The 19,782-nt window shown below is 38.5% G+C and overlaps 1 protein-coding gene across 8 annotated transcripts in view; it reads left to right on the forward strand.

Moving 5' to 3' along the window:
* MEIS2 (Meis homeobox 2) overlaps positions 1–19,782 on the forward strand; it is a 182,817-nt gene that overhangs the window by 16,096 nt on the left and 146,939 nt on the right. The window lies entirely within an intron of this gene.

The raw sequence follows: 19,782 nt of genomic DNA on the forward strand, positions 1-19,782 counted from the left end.
ATATTAGCTATAAAAGGACTCCTATAGCAAGCCCTAAATCTGTTACAGCATATAAGGAAGATGCAGAAGTCAACTCTGACTGACTGAAAAAAATCTTGTGCAGTGGTTGCCTGTATAATATGTTTTCTGAAAACATGAATTTTGAATGCTTGATAGAGACAGACTCAGGCTGCAAAATTCAAGTCCAGAACTAGATTTTGAAAACCCCCGACTCTCCAAAGTTCAGGAAGGCCACAGCTTTGTACCTTGTTCAGCCATTTCTGCCTGTGCCAAGTGGGTGTCAAACACTGCCATTCGGACTGGGTAGCATGTTACACCTGCTTTGCACTCACTTGGCACAGGTGTAAATGACTGTGCAAGGCAGCGGAGAGTCAGGCTCCAGGTGTTCAGAAATTGAGTTTTGGTGGAATCTCTTGTATAGATGAGGCTCACTGTAATTTTTGGATTTTGATCTGGGTTCACATTTTAAACATTCCCGAGGTTCAGTGTGGTAGTTGCAGTTTCTCTTTGGTATATTGAACTGGGTCCCTCTCCTGTTGTTATAGATTATTTGTACAGGGTGCATTTAGATTGTTGCTGCTAGAAAGTGGAAGAGGTTATGATAAAGGGTTTGATCTTACTCCCATTTGAGTCCTTCAGAATCTTTTCATTAACTTCAGTGGGAGTTGGATCAGGCCTTAAGTCAATGGGAGTCATTCCATTGACTTTAACTAGATTTAGACCAGGCCTGTAATGAACTATAACAGTCACAGTAACTAATGACAAAGAGGGCTTTAGTTATAAAGCACCAGGTCAGTGAAACCTCTAGTAATTAACTAGCAAACTTTATGGTTTATAGATATAGATATAATCAATATGGATTTCTTGTCACTAAAATGATGATGATTTAGTGGAATATTTATTTATTTTTTAAAGCGCCCATCCCTGTGGCATTTGGGAGTATGACATAACTTAAATACATCAATGCATTATTCTAAACTGTCCATCCCAAGCAGGACACATAGGCCTCATACCTGTATCCATGCCCTACTCCCAACAACCATAAATAATTCAGCAATGATCCATCATCAAACAATGTTTGACCACAAAGACATGTCTTGTACTGCAGCTTGGAGGACAGAAAATTTGAGCTCTGGTTGATAGCCAGCAGGAGTGAGTTCCGTGGTCCTGGGATCCTGCACCCGAATACCCAACTTCTAATCTCCAGGCATGTAAATCTAGGGGCTGTCAGCAAATACTCCTAGGCTGACCTCATTATTTGGTATGAAGCATAGGCAGAGGTCAACCCTAAGGTAGCCAGATATAAGATCTATCATTCTAAGTTATGGTCTGTGGTATTGTATGCTCACAAATATACTATAAAAATATACTATACTTATTTAGGCATCCAGTGGGCTCCTGTGTAGGAACCAATTTAATCACCTGAGTGTTGCCTGGTGTGCTAGGAAAAATATATACCTAAAGTGCTTCCCCATCTACCTGGTATGTTTCCTTTTGAAGTGCCAATCTACAAATTGAATGTCAGGACTCCAATCAGCTGCTAGCACTTGAAAGATGTACACTCCTGTGATGTTTAGGTAAAACTCCCATTGAAGACTATGGCCTAGATGCCTCCCCTCCCGCATCCTCCCAGGGAAATTACAAGAGGGTACCTATTGGAAGAAAATTCTGCAAGAATCCCCTTGTTGAATTTTCCTTGGATTGTTCCATTAGAGGGGCAGAATTGGCCTCATAACTACTGAACAGGCAGTGGTTCTATCCCCAAGCCACATGGACCCCCAGAATCTGAAAGAGGCCGCAGCCATCTGTGAGGAGAATCTGTGCCTCTCCTCCAGGTCTGGGACCCGCTTGTCTGACCCTTGCTGGCTCTCTGATCATTTGGCTCCACGGAAACTGCATTGCCAAGGCTCTCCTTTGCTGCTGCCTCTGGGGCACTGCTCCTCCAATGGGGTTTCTCTGGGATGGAAGAGTTCATGAAAGAGTTAATGCAGCCTCAGATTGCATTAATATCCCAATGGCTTTTCCACCAGTGTCAGGTGGGGTGGCAGAGGTAAGTGATCCACATTGCTCCTCCTCAGTCCTGCCTCTTGACCTTCCACTCTTTCCTGGCCCTCCTGGCCCTTCCTTTCCTGATCCTCCTACTCATTCCCCTGACCCACCCGTTCTCAGATCCAGCTCTCTTCCTTAAGGGAAGGTCAGTGGGATCTGATGATGGGTGGATGCTGCCATCGATGTTGTTGACCCTCTGTGCAGGATAAGGTAGATCCACACAAAGGGCTGCTCCCATGATGTTGTGACTAGAAAGCATTAAGCCATATGGGAGTTTTGCCTGTTTAAGGAGTGCAGTATCTGACCCAGAATGCCACAGCACAGCGGCTGCCCATTCAGCATCAAAAGGGTTAATGTAGGGGAAGTTTGAAATTAGTTAAAATATTTTGGCACTGAAAGAGTTACAAAAAGGGCCTTCAGGCAGTGAATGATGAAATATTATCCTAATTTTATTAGTGGTGAGTGTCTGTGTTGTTTTTAGCATGTCACCTCGGCTGTACAAGGGGAAACTACACTATACGCTGTATCGATCATCTAACAAACATAACTATTAGTGACCTGTAATCTACCAAGCATTTATTGACTTTAGCCTGGTTCAGATTCACAGACCCAGGTCAATGTCACAAAATACTATTGTAGTGAATAGTAAATAATGTAGTAAATATAATCAGCTTTTTTTTTTCTCCAGTGAAAGGGAGAAAGGGTTCAATACATCTAATAATAAAAATAAAACATTCAAAACATTTTACAAAGGAGGGGGGGGAAGGAGAAGCCGATTTAATGGTCTAATGAGGCCATCTTCCAGAGACTTGTTTTGTGTAAGGCTTGCTTTGACCTTTCGCTTTGCTCAGGAGCCCAACGCTTCATTTTTCACATTCTTGCAATTACGTTAACGCTTCAAGCATTTCTGACTCCAAGTCAGCTAGCAACACCAGGCATAACTCAACACTGTGAGTTTTTCTCCTCTCTGTAGATTCATTAACAGGTCACTGGGGTCCCAACTGAAATTTAAAACTGACTGGTTCTGTTGGGTTAGTTGAGTTATGGCAAGGGAGACAGCAGGAAAGGGGCTGAGAGAAGGGGAGGAGAGATAGAAGACCCTAGGGTTTTTGGCAGGGAATATATCTGTAAAACCCTAAGCAGCACATTAAAAGGTGTGTGAAGCTTTTTGTTGGGGGGGGATCTGTAAGTCTTTTGGGGTGCTACATTTTCCTTATTCTTTGCAAAATAAAGTAAAATGTGCTTTTGCATATGTAATGTCCAAATTATTATAGCAACTTCTAGTATCCTGTATTGGTTTATTCCATGGTGATGGATATGTCACCCACAGACTTTAATTCTTATTTAATCTCTTTATGGGATATTTCAAATAATGAATATGGCAGATTATGCATGAAAAGCAGGAAATCAATCTTTTTAAGATTTAAAAACATGTGGTCTACAGGAAACCACTGGAGAATAGTGTTAGTTTCATATTTTATGACACCAAGATTGTATACCTGGTTTGCCACATTTTTAGTTTTTTAAATCAAAGGGCCCGATCCTTAGAGGTGTTAAGCACCCACAAGCAGGCCTGTTGAGAGAAATTTGGGGCCCCAGTGCCTCATGTTCACTGGGTCCCCCAACTCCTCCCATTTCACTTTATTTATGCAGACATTAGACATATATGGACGTATTTATACAGATGTTCAGCACCTCTCAGTATCAGACCCACAGTGGTAAACTTGTGCATAAGTTACAAGCCAAAAGCAGGAAGCTCGTTCTGCAGCGTATAGCAGCAAACTTAACAAGATGGGATCAAATTCTACTTGCCTTACTCATGTGAGTAGTTCCACTGGCATTGATGGATCTATGTGTGTGAGTAAGGTGTGTAGGCTTTGGCCAACTGTAGAGAGGATCTGAGCACCATTTGTTCAGAAAATATCTTAATTAGTCTTTAAACATTTTTCTGTGGTAGTTTGATGTTTTGTCCCACTGATTTGCCCACACTAGCTTTCTGCGGGAAAGATTAATTATCTGCTTCAGGGCAAAGTCAACAGAGATATTGACTGAAATCACACATGCTTATCCTAGGTTACATCTTTGGGTTGATGCATATTGGAAAAGTTAGTCTGGGTGAGTTTCTTGTTCATTGTGTAATACATTATGATATACGAATTTGGAAACACCGTTAGTTGGTAAGTCAGAAAAGGCCTTTCTTGATATTGAAACTACTAACACAGTAGGCATATGTAAAATGAGTCTGCTTTGAAACCAAATCATAATAGATCCAGAAAGAAGGAGGAGATGTATTAAATAATGCAATGTGTTCATACACAGTACGCAATTGAATTTTCATACCCAAACTTTGCTATTACAAAACAACATGCATTTATAATGTTTTTTCCCCCATTATTCTTTTACATATCATGTGTAGATATGCATGCATTGGATTGTATGCATATCTCCTTCTTATATCTTCAAAACTTCTCAGCTTAACACCTTATAGAGTGAAGGTACAGTTTTATTGGTGAAAAATTATCATTTTGTTGCTAGAAAGTAAACTCCAGGTTCTGTTGTGAAAAAGCAAACTTCCTAATAAATAATGTTTTACTGGAGATGCATCATTTCTAAAGGCACTATTTTCCTAAAGGTAAACTATGTGCACTATGAACAATTCTTAAACAACAATGATTTTTTTTCAGTTGAGGAAGATACGGGAAGAAAGTAGCTCTTATTAATTCACCTTTTCCTTTCAAGTTTTTGGGGACTGTCCTTGTGTTGATGGGTATGAGTAATTCCCATTAATGGTGACGGGAGTTACGCATGTGCATTGACAGGAGAATAGACCCCTCAGTGTTTAGAGCACATGAAATTTACATTTTTTCCCATTGCTGTAATTGAGATGTTGACAAATTGGAGAATATTGATGAGCCTTTGTTTTAAGTATTTCTTGCCAAGTTTGTTTTATTTTTCATGGCTTGAACAATAGTGGGGGTTCAGCAGCAATGAATAATAAGGGTAGAGTAAAGATAACATTGTATTTCAATATTTTGATGTGCCAATATGAAATAAATTGTCTTAGGCAAATGGAATATGCTGTTTTAATCATTAGCTATGCATGAGAGAAAAATTGATGTTGACATCTTTGCTGTAAAATCGTTGTAATGGGGCCTTCCTTACAATTCATTTTTGTAAAATTCATTTTGTACATTTTGCAGCAATTGAACAATCCCTGCACTGTGAATAGGCAGAATTCCCAGAAATACTGAGACAGTTGGCCCAGTAACTGCTGAGCTCACACTGCACACCACATGCACATTAACCATAGTGCTGCCAGAAACAGTTTAGCTAAATATATTAAGATATTAGTATCCACCCATCTTTCTTTTCTTTTATTCGATTGTGTGAACAAGTACATTTTTGTTTGTTTTTTTGTTTTTTACCATTTATGTCCCTACCTATCAACCAGTCAATGGGGCTAGAATTTCATAGTAAATCTCTTTTATTTATTGTACAGTTTTCTAGTCATTATACTGGTGAAAACTGCAGATCCCCACCTTTTATTGAATTTAAAGCTTAGAGGTGAGTGAGCTCTTAAAATATTATAATACATTTTAAGACTTACATCTTACTCTCTTAGTTTCCAACCCACATAGTTATATGCAAAAATGTTTTTTTCCTACAAATATACAAGTTATTAGATAACATTTACTATGTGTTCTAAATATGTTGTGCTGGGGTTTCAAATGCAGCTTAGGAAAACTCTGTCAATGGAATGTTTTCATAGTGGCAGGAATCTCTTTAAAATACCCCTAGATACAATATGACAGATGCCATCTGGAATAATCTTTTGCTAGTTGTTTTTAACTTTTATTTTTCCTACAGCTAAGTTCATCCCAAACTGGTCACTTACTGTTAATGGTAAACACAGTGAACTTCTTTCCTCCCTTCTCTACATGAAAGCTCAAAAGAAAAGAACCAAATAATATTGCTGAAGAGATTGCTAATGGTGGGATATTTACTCTTGCCTTTATCATTTTGTTTTTGTTTTGCTTTTTTCAAACGCAGAGGGTAAGATTTCCCTTAAGGTCTTTCCCACCCCCACACCCTCTGCCAGATCTAACCCAGCCCCCCTCAAAATGTTAGCTATTCTTTTATTTGCCAAATTATAAAAGTGTCTGTCTGTTACAATATTAATGTTTTCATAATTCAACACTCTCAAACATGCAGTAGTAAGTGCAAGTGTTTAAATGCCTTCCTGTGTTGTTACAGTCTGACTAATTTCTTCCTATATATGTTAACTTATTTGAAAGATCTAGTGTTGGAATCTCTGGATTTTTTTTTTTAACTTAGTCGTGTAAAGGGATGTCTCCTGATGCCTGTTAGAGTTTAATTTAGAGTAGTAATTAAACTTGAATACTGCCTCATAAACAAAAGATAAACAATAAACCAGCCACATTCCCTGCTGTTTCATAGCTTTCTTTCCCAGATGTTTTAGCCTGATAATTTTTACACAGTGAACTACCTAGCATGGTGTGCTGTGGACAGAGGTCAAAGACTAGTTCTATGTAATAGATTTTTTTTAAACTTTTTTTAAAAATAAAATGCTGGAGGATTTTTCTTCATCTAGCTGATTAAATTCTGAGATACTGAAGGACACTTATAATTGATTTTGTAATTTCCCTTCCCCTCCATTTGTTTAACAAGGCCATGCTCATTTAAAAATCCTAATTTTATCATCAATGACCTAGTGAGCTTTAAAAATTATTAAGGTATTTTGACAATTAATTCTATTTCACTAAACAAAAGGAGAGAGCAAGAGGGAAAGAGAGGGAGAAGATATTCCTTTAAATACTGTGTTGATCCTAAGCAACTAAAGAAATGTTGACAATAGAACATTTTTTTTCCCCAAACCAACCCTCAGGCTACTGGAGCTTGTGTGTCCATTTCTGGACCATTCCACTGTCAGCCATGATCTTTCTAATTGTCAGGTACTAGTAGGCCATTCGAATGCAGAAGCCATGTTATTTTCACTGGGTGGGGTAATTACTGAAAGCTGAGAATAGCTGCACTAAAGACAGAGGGATACTTTCATGATCCCATTAGCATAAGAGTGGGTAAATTATTCATGCCAAGTGAGGATTCTATGGGGAAAAGTATAGTTAATGCACATAGTTTTTAAATGTATCCCTTTCTGCTCTGAGACTAAATTCTTGTTGGATTCAGTTCTCAGACATTTACGGGAAAGCTCTAGTGGCATGTTAGACGCAGTTCATCTCTCTCTGTTTGCAGCGCTCTCAATAGAGACCATCTGGCAAAGATCCAAAAGGTGATTAAACAAAATGATCAGCTCTTGTTGCTGTGTTACATGTCCAATACTCTGGATTAAAAAACATGACCCACGACAGTCAGCTAAAGTCATTCTTTTTTTTTCTTTTCCCTATAAGAATTCAGATGGTCCACAAATGTCTATGCCATCTTTGTGTCCTTATGGCCCATAATCATGAACAGGTTGTGCAAATGGCTCTTTCTGTAGCACGGTCTGTTCCAGCAGCATAGAAAAATTTCCTATTAATTGGGTCAGTCTAATGTTCATAATGACATGGGGAAAAATTACTAAAATTTATTCTTTAGTAGACATAAAAAATGTGTGCTTTCTGCCATGAGAGAGTTGAAATCTGACAACAGGTTCATGTGATTGATTAATTTTCTTGTGACTGAAGAAATTCAAAGCATGACATTGTCATCTGCTGAAAATAGTATACAGCTCCCTATAACCAAACAAAAAAGGGGAAAAAATGAGCTGTGGTTTAACACCACAATCAGGGATGAATTTACAGTGCCATTCAGAAGAGTACTCCCTTATCATAAACAAGCTGATAATCACACTGAATCTAACTCCCAATTAGCTCTTCCTTCCCTCACAGAGATAAGCGTACATGTCCTCCTTAAGCCGTGATATGTTGCTATTGAGTCAGACAGAACATTTGTATACCTTATGTCATATTCAAAATTTAAGGATTAACACTATATATTACCAGGAAACCCAGCTAATCAGCAAGGTAATTTTCAAACCAATCACTTAGATGACTGAGTTAAGGTAAAAATGCCAAGACTGTGAATAGGGGACATATGTATCTTATCTTTTGGGGGTTGCACCAAATGCCAAGTAGTGGTGTAAATTCAACAGAAAGCAGACATTGTTGGAAAGTAATTAAAGAAATATTGAAATGCAATCTACCATATGAGTGAAATATTTGTAGAACTACTTTGTTGTTTCATTCATAACAATTTGCATGGACCTGAACAGTGATTTTTTTTAACAGCTACTTTCAGGAGGTGAGGGGGGGGATGTTGAAGTACAAGTTGGAATACACAGGATATAGGACCTACTGCTGAAATATTCAATCGTATAATTAGATATAGCCTGTCTCTGAGAACCAAGAATATTTATAGTCTGAAATCATTTGGCTGATTAAAGAAGGGAGCGCTTCAAGAAAAGAAGAAAGACAATGCTAACAAAACAAATAAATCAAATTCTGCTTTTAAAAGCTAAGAAGATCTAGCAAGGCTGTCAGCTCCCCTTACTATATAAGGTGAAAGCAATAGGTAAAAGATACAGACGTGTCTAGAGTGCTCAGGGAGGGGAAGTGAGGCTCCCCTAGAGTCAGTGCAATGTGGCAGATGAAAGGGACCCATATAGCCTTGGGGGTCTTAAGGCTATTACAGGGCAACTCATGCTCTGTTATCATGCTGATTTTCAATTGATTTTTGGCTGTACAGTACTTGTTGAAGGCCCTCTAGAGCATCAAACACTGCATTATGGCGATACACATTGTAATACATGTGCTTTTTGTCTTACTGTCTTTACTTTGCCTGGTAAGAGCAGCGGACAACCATTCTGTGATTTCTCCAGCTTCTGGGGACATTTTAGGTTTGGGAGTGGGTGGAAGGAGTTTGACAGCCATCTTTACTCATTTCTTAATGCAGATTGACATATTTGTTTACAGTGTTGCATTTTCTAACCAACTGAATCTGAAATGGTTGTAAACCATTTAATATATACATTGGTTTAATCTGCACTCAGGCTTAGCTCTGTATTTGATCAGAAGGTACGTCACTCATTTTGGGGACTGACTTTACCTCCATCCCTCACAAACCTACAATGTTATTACTTCTTACTGTAGCTAGCTGATATCAGAAATGCTTAATCCTGAGGCTGAGGTTGCAGAAACTTTCTATATGCTAGAGAAATCAATTTAGCATATTTTCAAGCTTCCACCTCTGCTTTTATGTAGTTGTGTCCCTCATGTTGGTCCACTCTCACACACTGTGAAAATAAGAGTCACACAGCTGAGTCTTGAATACATTTATTCAAACATGCAAACAGCATATGCAAATGAAAAACAGAAGTTTTACATGCATAAAAATGTACTATGAAAAAACGTGCGTGTGGAAACCCTATGGGTGCAACTTCCCATGTCAGAGTAAGGCACAGTTGAAAATTTAACCCCTGGTATTTGAGATTTGTATAGAAAGGCAGTGTGGTGTACAGGGTAAAGCACAGCACTAGGAGACAGGGGATCTAACCATAGCTCTGGCACTGACTCAGGGCACGATCCAAGGCCCATTGAAGTCAATGGAAAGACTCCCCTTGACTTTATTGGACTTTAGATCAGGCTCTAAAGTCTCAGTTCTGCAATTTGTTGCACACGGATGACAGCTGCTTCAGTGGCCCTTTGTATGGATGTGGCTGTCTGCCCATGTGCAACAAATTGCAGGATTCTGAAGCCTATTTGTGTGACCTTGTGCAAGTTATGTTACCTCTTTGTGATCTACTTTCCCCATCAGTAAAATGGGGGCAATAATATTTAGCTACTGCACAAGGGAGTTGTGAGTCTCAGTCAATTAACATTAGTGAAGTGCTTTGATATACTTGGATGGATGGTTATATAGAAGTGCTGAGTATTATTATGGTATTAGTAACTGTGAAATCAAAGCAAGAGAAGCATTGGGAATGCATCTAGGTATTTTATTGCTTGTTTAGACACTCTCTCCTCTTTCAATACAGAGAAATGTCTGTGGGAAGGTCTAAATTTTCAACATTTAGGAAGTCAATCACCAGAAAGGGCATAGACCTGGGAACCGTTTCTAGGCAATCTGTACCTGAAGGTGAAATGTTTGGAATAATGTCTTCAATGTATTAGACTTTGATTTGTCATTATGTAAGCATGTCTTCCCATTACACAGTTTTTTCTTGAACAAACATATTTAATTTGAACAACTCAGGGAAACTCTGTGTTTGTGTTTGCACTCCCTTTTATCTACCAGAGCACCCAAGGGCAGTTATGCATTGCAGGATTTGTTCCAAACCAATGTTTTGTTTTGATTTTGTGTGTGTGTATATGTGTTTCTGGAGGATTGCCTTTAACACTCTAGAGCTATACAGTGGGTTGTAGTGTTTAGTGGCCTCGTGCACCAGCAGTTCTGTCTTTTAGACATTGACATTGATTTTCCTCATATTGGCATGGGAAGATCGAGTATACTCCTTGCTCCATTGCCTAAGAGTCTGCAGTGTGCACACAGACAGTGGTGGCCAGGAAAGCAGGTTTAGGGCATCAAAACTGGCAGCACTAGTATGAATACCCTGCTTGATATTTTAGAGCTTCTTTTAGCCAAATATCACATTCAATGCATTCGTTTTGCTGCAGGGGAAATTATAAAGAAAAAATGTACACACAATATATTTTATCATTACAGTTCCTTTTCATTTTGGTCCTTGTGAATATACCAGGTTAGCTTTAGTACCATGGTTTTCCACATAAGTTACTTATAATAACATTGTTAAATGCACCAAATACAAGACACATTCCATAGTTGCGCTATTCATAAAAGCTCTCTTTTGATTTTGGGCCGGGGCAGACTCTCCACTGGGCATTCAAGGAGACGTTTTCCAAGAAAGGGGGCTGGAAGACAGGTCTTCCCTGTTCAAAAGAGTGGAAATGATTTTGAATGTAGGAGGAGGTTATCTATGTAAGGTCCTGATCCTGCTTCCACTGATGTCTATAGCAACTGTGTGACTTGAACAGGAGCAGGATCTGGTCTCAAATCCATATCCGTTTCACAGAGTTTAGAACAATTGGGGTTGCACACCTATGCAATTGAGACCAGAATATGGCTCTCTAATATTAAAATTTACACTGCTATTAATTTTATAGGAGAAATTCCCATAGAAACTGCAACTGAGCTCTTGATACACATACAGTATCTCCAGGAACAAAAAACAAGAGCTCTTCTTAAAACTATAAGTAAATGTTAATGTTTTCCCAAATTCTAAAGAAATCCTTCTTTTAAAGGGAGCATCGTCATATTTTCTCACATTTGAAGGGACAAATGGAAATAACCCTTGCCAGGGCCATTTCTACATAGCTTTGTAAAAGTACAGAAACTATCCTCTTTTTTTCCCTAGATTCCTTTTAAAATCAATGCACTTAATTCTGTTATAATTCTACTAATGTTTATTTCAGGTATTCTGGGGAAATTGGGGTGGTGAATTGCTGCCAGTGGCTGATGTAGTGAATGTAATCCTATGTTCTAGCAGTTTCACAGCTGCTATGGGAGTGTACTCCAATATAGTAGCTGGTCCCTGCACAGGTGTGCAAGTGGTTAAAGGCACATGGAGCCCTCCCCATTGTTCTTTCACAGGAGACTCCCACAGTTGCAGTTCTTGCACTCGCCTAAGCACAAAGACCGCGTAGGACTAATGACACCAAAAGGGGCAGGGAGGAGCAGATCCATTGCAGAGAATGTGCACTACAAACCCTTAAAGTCCTGTGTAATCTTGGGACATAATGCCTCTCAAGGCTCCTATTGGGTGGTGTGGCGTCACATGATTCCCATTGTGGGATTGGGCTTATAAGGCACCAATTAGCCCACAATGTGCCAGCCACGGACAAGAGAGGAATGGTCACAGGAGCAGCGGAAAACGGGAAGAGAGAAAAGCATGAAGCAACCAAGAATTATGTCCAAGGAAGCAGGAAGAGGAGAGGACAGTGCATCCAGAGGGGCAGGCATCCAAGTGGCAGTGCAGCATGTGCAGGGGGAGAGAAGAGTCAGGCAACAGGGAAGCATGTGCAGGAGAAAGGAGGAGAATGGGACTGAGTGGCAGGAAGGCATATGCAGGAGAGCAAGGGGAGAGAGAAGAAGAGAGATGGAGGGAGAGATGAAATGAAGAAGAGCAGTAGAAAGTGGTTTTGCCTTTAAAAAAATCGTATTGCATTAAAGACAGCCAGTAACACATAAATACTTTGGCTGAGATACTTGACTATGTTGGGTCACTTTGTAGAGCCAGCTTCAGGGGATATCCCCAACATAAGGGGATCCTCTGGTGGCATATAGCAGTTGTAATGGCTCTGATGCCACTACTCTCTCCCTGCAGCAAGCATAGGTGCTGGAACTAAGCGTGCTGAGGGTGCTGCTGCACCCCCTGGCTTGAAGTAGTAATAACAACCCAAATACATGGGGACCCCGACTGTAAAAATTGTTCCAGCACCACTGGCAGCAAGTGTAGAGGTCCTGGCTTGGGGCAAAAGGGTGTGTTTTCCCTGTGCCCTGCTGATTCCCAGGTCCCAGAAGGGCCTTTCCAGCCATTGGTAGCTGACAAATGTTTAAACGTTCTTCTGGCTGCTCTAACTTACACCTGGGGACCAGCCCAGCATGCACCCCATCCAGACTTGGGGAAGCTCAAGAGTGGTTTATGGCTGGCTATCTTTGCATCCCTCCAATTTGCACTGTGCATTCCTCAGCCACAGCCAGGGATTGGCACTTTATATTTCTCCATGTAATCAAAGCCATTGCTGTAGCTGCAACCATGATGTGATGCAGTTGTAAATGAGAGCAAAAGATGATCTGCAAGTTCTCTAAGATGTGATTCATGCTATGAAAATGTTTGACAACCCCTGATTTAATCCTTAACTATGTAAAGAGCTCTTTTTCCTCTCATAACCTGGTGTTAAGGCTTTCAGGCTTATGGGCTGCCCATGTTTAAGCAACTACATTCATCTACACCTTCCTTTCTTTGTATCTGTCCAGAGATGCAAATTGGTCACATTAAAAACTGAACACAGCTCCTCTTATATGTCGAAAGTTCACCGGAAAGGAGTCTGACACATACATATATGGATTTTATTGCAGGGCTGAGCCCTAAGCTTTGAAATTATTTATGAGCATAAAATTCAGAAACTTGCATGAACTCCCTGTCCAATTTTACAGTCCTGGATCAAGAGTATGAAACATCACATAAATACTGGAAATCAGAATCATTCAGCTCACACTTCCCCTTTACTTCCTCTGACCTCAAACTCACCACTTAATGGCTGCGCTCTTGTCAGTGAAGGAGTCTTCACTCTATGCAACTGCTAGAGAGGACTGTTCAAGAGAAGCATAAACTTCTACCAGTCCAACAGGAGCCGAGTGCTCTCCTAGTTTCCCTTGCCCCGGGGAACAGGTGTAGGACTGAACTGAAATCCTCTGACTGAGCCAAATTGTATTGTGGGCCTAATACAAAGCCTACTAAGTCAACAGAAAACGTTCTATTGACTTGAATGAGTTTTGGATCAGGCCCTTATGCTTGTATAAATCCAGAGTAACTCCATTGAAGTAAATGGAATTACTCTGGGATTGCACCAGTGTAAATGAGGGGATAGTTTGGCTCAATGGTAATGCATTATTAGTCTGTGTTTTGTGGGACTGGGCAGCCATCCAGTTAGATATAAAGAGTCCAAGATTATGCAAGTGTAGTGGCATTCTGCATCCACTAACACACTATGCCAGCCTTTTAAATGTTTTAAATAAAACAATTTCCCACTAAAAGTGTAAAAGGAAGCTAACATTCATTTTCTAGATGAGCACGTAATGAAAACTCTTGCTTTTCATATTTCTGTGCTACCAAACTGTAAAGCCTGTTTTGCATAAAAAAGTACTTAGTTCACAAATCATGTAAAATTTAATGAGTGTAACTTTTATTGTGTCAGTTCACTGCCTTGAGAAAATTATTAAAACCCCATGTCTTCTTTACAATCAAAAGGCTGCCACCTTTTTAGCATTTCTTTATTGCCACCTTTTATTTTTATTTCTCAGAATTTAACCAAAATCTGAGCTATGATTTGCCACTAGTTAAAGATTTTAATGTAATAATTTGCATTTTGGAGATGTCAAATATTTTTCTTCAAGAAACGGCTTGGGATATGGAGCTAGTTATGAAGTGGGATGGAATGAAAATCGTTCTTGTGCATCAGCATATACTGTCCATCTTCTGATGTACGGTGATAGCCAAAGTGGGGCCCCAATCCTGTAAAGATTTACCCACATGCAAATACGCCCATTGAAATCAATGGAACTTCTCCCATGAGTTACGTTGAGCATTAGAGTAAGTTTCTGCAGGATTGGGGCCTAAATGGTGAATGGCCACTTAGGGTCTAAACCCCTTCCTGATGAAGTCAGTTGCAAAGCATCCTTTAATCTCCATGGTGCAGGATTAGGCCCTTAATTATTGGCTCTTCTACAACTGTGTTAGTATTGTAAATAGTACAAGTATTCTGTTACCTGGTTTCTTAATTTTTACCATGGAAGGACTGGTTGAAATTTTTCACACAAGATGTTTTCATCAGAAATGGTTTTTTCTCAAATATTAAGCTTTTTTTATTTTTTATTTTTTTAAAAAAGGTCAACATTATCAACATTTTCTGTTTTTCATGAATTTTTCCAAGATTTTTGACCAAAATTTTTATTGAAATATTTTCAAAATTAAAAAATATAGCCCAAAATGGATCCATTTTGAATCCTGCAAAAATAAAATTACTTCTGAATTTTGAATTTTTGGGCAGAAATTGTTCTATTTTTCAACATTCTGTATTTAACAATAGGCTAGATGTAGGCTATGTCTACACTATGAGCTAGAAGAAAATAAAAGACCCATCAGGAAGAGCATGCTTCCTGAAAAAAGAAAAAACGTACTGGTTTGACAGTAACAAAAATAAACCAGAAGGTTTGTCAGTCGTGATTTTTTTTTTTAAGTTTGATGCTCACTAGGAGCCTAATCTACAAACATTTAGTTGAGCAAATAGTCCTTACCCATGCGAGTAGTCCCATTGCACAATCAGGCTCTTCAACTTCAGTTCTCATGTCTACCACCTGTTTGACATACTAGCCGAGATCATTTTCAAATATGGCTAAAGGAGAACTTGATTGGGACGCCATGTTTTATCCTGACGTTTTCATTTCGATCCTAAACTGCAAATGCTTTTCTTATGAAGAAAGGCTGTAGGGTTTTCGTTTATGTCTTTGTTTTTACTTATTAGACCTTTACTTTGACTGCTGGCCTTTCATGCTCTTGGAAGTCCAAACAATGTTAGTCTCACATTGTGTATTCAGAAATTGTGAATTTCTTTTTGGTGAAACATCTGCTACCATGTTAGCAAAAAAAGATAATTAGATTTCTGTCTTTCTAAAGCATAAAAAAAGTCCAGTATTTTCTGCCAGAGAAGAAGATTCCAACAACTAGACTTGACCAGTTTTTTTCAGTAGCTTTATTTTTCCTTAGTTCAATATTGCTTTAGCTTTTTCATGTAGAATACTAATGTCCTTAAATTATATATTACAAATTTACCTTTGATTCTTACACTAGTTCAGTAGCCTTAATTCTTAAGACTATAGGTATCTTCCATCCTTTGACTGTGATAGTAAAATACTCATTTGTGGTAGTGTCTCAACAGATTTGCTATTATACTTATCCATTTTCAGAAAATTTCAAAACAACAAAAACATTGTAGATATCTTCACTGGTGCAGGAAACACTTTGTTTTACTGTAAATTCATTATCCTGATAATTTCTTTATGCTGGATTTTATTAGCAGTTCACATTCCCAAGTTTGAGAATACTTTGGCATAAAGTCCTGTCTGTGGGCAAGATTTTACGAAGGAAGACCTTTCTTAATTTCTTAGATCTTTCATTCTTTCTATTAATCTGTAATTTAGCCTTACTTACAGATTTGTCTGATTTTTTTGTTTTGTTTTGTCTTCTGAATCTGTAAATTTGGACAAATCATATAGGACTTTCTAATCTAGTAATTCATCATTTAGGTTTGGTTTCAGGCCCTTCTTTCCTTCTTGTAAACTAATCCCAGAGTTCTGGGACCCACCAAAGAGAATGTCATTTCAGTAAGAAGTCCACACTAGTAGAATTCAGGTGTGCTGTATGATGAATAACCTTCCCTTAAACTTTCAAATGTCTATCAAATATTTTTGTTTAGTAGATATAAATTGTCCTTTCTTTTAGATGTGCTGAAGAATTTTAAATCTTTGTAAAGTAATTTTCTGCATTCTTAATTTTACAGATGTAAATATAAAGTACACAGTAGATCCACAGTTGCCTTCAGTCTGTGTCAATGGGAGTTGAGTGTGCATATGTGAAGGCAGAATTTGGCTCAAAATATCTTTGTGTGTCTGTACGTATATGTGTGTGTGTGTATAGTAATATTTGATATGCGGGGAGGGAAATTATATAGAGATATCGTCAGAGGCTATAATCTTGATTGTGCTTTTCTTCAGTTATCATTTTTTCCTAAATATCTTCTATAAGCTCAAAGCAACTTTTTCTGTTTGTACTTGGGATATGAATATACTTTCCCCCTTCTTTATTCACATGTAATCATTTTACCTGCATCTTTAGAGTATTTCCTTGTAAGGTTCAGCTGCTCTTAAGGTACTGAAAAGTTACCTGGTGTATAATTTGTAATCTAGGAGCAAGCCTAGCACAACTCCTTTGGGTATGATTCCCTTTTTGGTCACCTTGGTAGAGTTCTTGGTTTTGATCAGAAGGGTATAGGTTGAGTCTCAGCTGTGGTAATGTGCAGGACAGCCACACATGCACAGTTCAATGGGAACTTCCATTAATTGATTATTTCTGTTCTACTGTCTGGCAGCCACTTGCCAGACATAAAACAATTCATTTGCTCATCAGATTGTTTAGGAAGGATACGTTTCTCATGGATGAAAAATTTTGTAGGGTAGGAGGAGAAAACAACACTCCAACTTCATGACATTTTATTAAATGTTCCTTGAATCTTCTTCTATAGCCTACACTTGCAGGAGGAGGATGTTTTATTTATACTAATAGCCAGGAGCACCGCCAGCTTTTCTGCCGCCCTAGGCGGCGGAAGGTCCCGCCCCAAAATGCCGCCCCCCACAGAGGCAGCGGAAGGTCCCGCCGCCGAAATACTTCCGCGGTCGCCGCCCCCCAAATTGTAGTGCCCAAGGGGACCACCTAGGTCGCCTAATGGGTTGCACCGGCCCTGCTAATAGCTCTTTTCCATCTCAAACAGCTGTGATCCTGTGGCCTTATTCTAGACAAACTTTGATTCTTTGCTGCCTCTTTATAAGAATAATACTTCCAAACCAATTGTTGAAAGGCCCTGTGTTCTGATGCTTCCCTTTAATCTTTTTGGTATAGTTCAAAAATCAATGTTCTAAGTTTGCAACAGTCATTCATCAATCAAAATGTAAATGTCATTCATAATTTTTAAAAATATGATTTTAAATAAAATAATTTAAATTATAAATCATTTAGTATGTATCAGAAACAACATTAGAATGTTTCACTTGGTAATCTACAGTGTTTATGGAAGGAAATGGTCTTTCTTACATACATTATATTACTTTCAACTGCCATTTTCTTGTTTCTTTTATTTGGCTTCACACTCATGTTAGCCTTTCTCTTTGCCATTTTCTTTTGCCTTTCAGAAGACTTTCCTAGAAGCAACTCTCCTTTGATTTAATTCCTAGCCCATTTTCTTTTTAGGTTCCTAACAGAAAAACTTTAAACTGTTCTTCTGTTCTCCATTCTACTTCTTTTACTGGTGCCTCTCTGGGGTCTTTCTGTTAGTTGCATTAGGTATCCATGAGGTTTGTAGGTTGCAGCTTTGGGGGAGAGCCATAGACTTAGTTGGGGCTGATTTGCCTAAAAAGAGATTTGGGCTTAGTTAAGTTTAGGGCTTAGACAAAGATTTCAGTCTGTTCTTTGCTTGAATCAGTCAGTTCAGCCCATCCCTATTAAAAGAAGTAAAAGAGACCCACAAAACACGTTAACTTTTTGTAGTGTCCAGGGGAATCCACTGAAACTTGGCCTTCATTTAGGATTCCCTCCTGAGGAGCAAATTCCCATGGCTGCTTTTGAAGCTTTAAAAGCTTTGGTTTTGTTTTAAAAGGCCTCTGAGCATAGGCAATGTTTTCATAGGCATTTAAAAACAAAAACCCATAGCTTTTAAACCTTCAAATGTTGCTGTAGGGATTAGCTTCACTGCTCAACAGACTAAGGATGAGATAACACCTGCAAGAAGTGTGTGCACGTTTGGATTTTGTGAAAATTGTGATGCAAAATCTCGAATGACCCACAAATGTGCTACACTTGTAAAGTGATAGCTCTGTGTGTGTGTGTGTGTGTGTGTTTACATCTCTCTTATTGTTATATCTTGTCTGTTTCACTGTAAAGCATCTTTACAGGTAAACTATTCTTTTGACTTTCTTTGGAAAGATTGGCGTAGATCAGCTCATATGATTTTTGAACATTCCTTCATTTGGTCTATGTATGTGCCCTCTGGGTGTAAACGCTGGAAAATGGTCTTCAGTAGAACAGACTGAGTAAAAGTCACCCATTATGTTTCATTATCTAAAGATCATTTTGCCTCAGCATTACTATTGCCTTCTACAGTTAGCATTACTTTTACAATAAAAATTTTTAGCGCCCCTTGGTATAATTGAATGATTCACATTTACTGTAGCTAAAGCCAGATGTAAGGCTCTTGAATTAGAAAACAGGGATGAAGATATAACTATACTAGTTGCTGAAAAGGTCATAAACAGCAATGTCTATGCACCATTTTCAGCTGTATAGCTCTTAAGTTCATCCAACATAGGTGCAAACCTCTGCTTACATTTTTTCAAATTTTTATATTTGAGGATAAAATTATTATGCAACACCACTTTGTTTTCAGTTCCCTCCACCTCCTCCCAAAGCTAAGAAGGCACGTAAACATATGTTCCAGGGTTGCAGATACTAAATTGGCAATCTTGGCACCAAATAACCTGCTGGAACTAAAATGTCAATTCAGAACATGTGCTTAATTTAACAGTCCATAACCCTGTTTTTAGAACATTGAAATACCTACCCTGAGGAAAGCTCATAAAACGTAGGTCTTTAAAGTTCATAGATTAGACCAATGAAACTGCAGCCGTTTTAAGAATGTGTATCTTCATTGGCTCCTATTAATCCAAGATGGCTAAATGTATGAAATACAAGACATGAAAGCACTGAAGATTTTCTAGAAAGTGTACTTTTGGTAGGTTCAGTGATTAAAAGAATGAAAAGAAAAAGAAGAACCCTCAGAAAGAAAAATTTCGCATTTGGAAGGCCTGTGTATTGCAGATCTGAAAGACTCTCAGCTTGGTTTGTGAGGGTATTTAACTGAGCTTTTTACAGCATATAATGCTTAATTCTTCTACAAATTCCCAGTGTCTTTAAGGTTTTATTGGTTAGGATTAGGCTGAATAATTTGGAATATCTCTTATCATGTTTCCCCCTGTGTAACATTTCAGATATGTCTGTCTTATTTTACTTTTAAATATATAATTTATAAATAGATAACAATACTGATACATGTGTTTGAATCCCTTCTAAAAAGAAATGACTTGTCTTGT

Source organism: Terrapene carolina, unplaced genomic scaffold (genome assembly GCF_002925995.2).
Source record: "Terrapene carolina triunguis isolate 2854851 unplaced genomic scaffold, T_m_triunguis-2.0 Scaffold96, whole genome shotgun sequence".
NCBI classification, from domain to species: domain Eukaryota; kingdom Metazoa; phylum Chordata; order Testudines; family Emydidae; genus Terrapene; species Terrapene triunguis.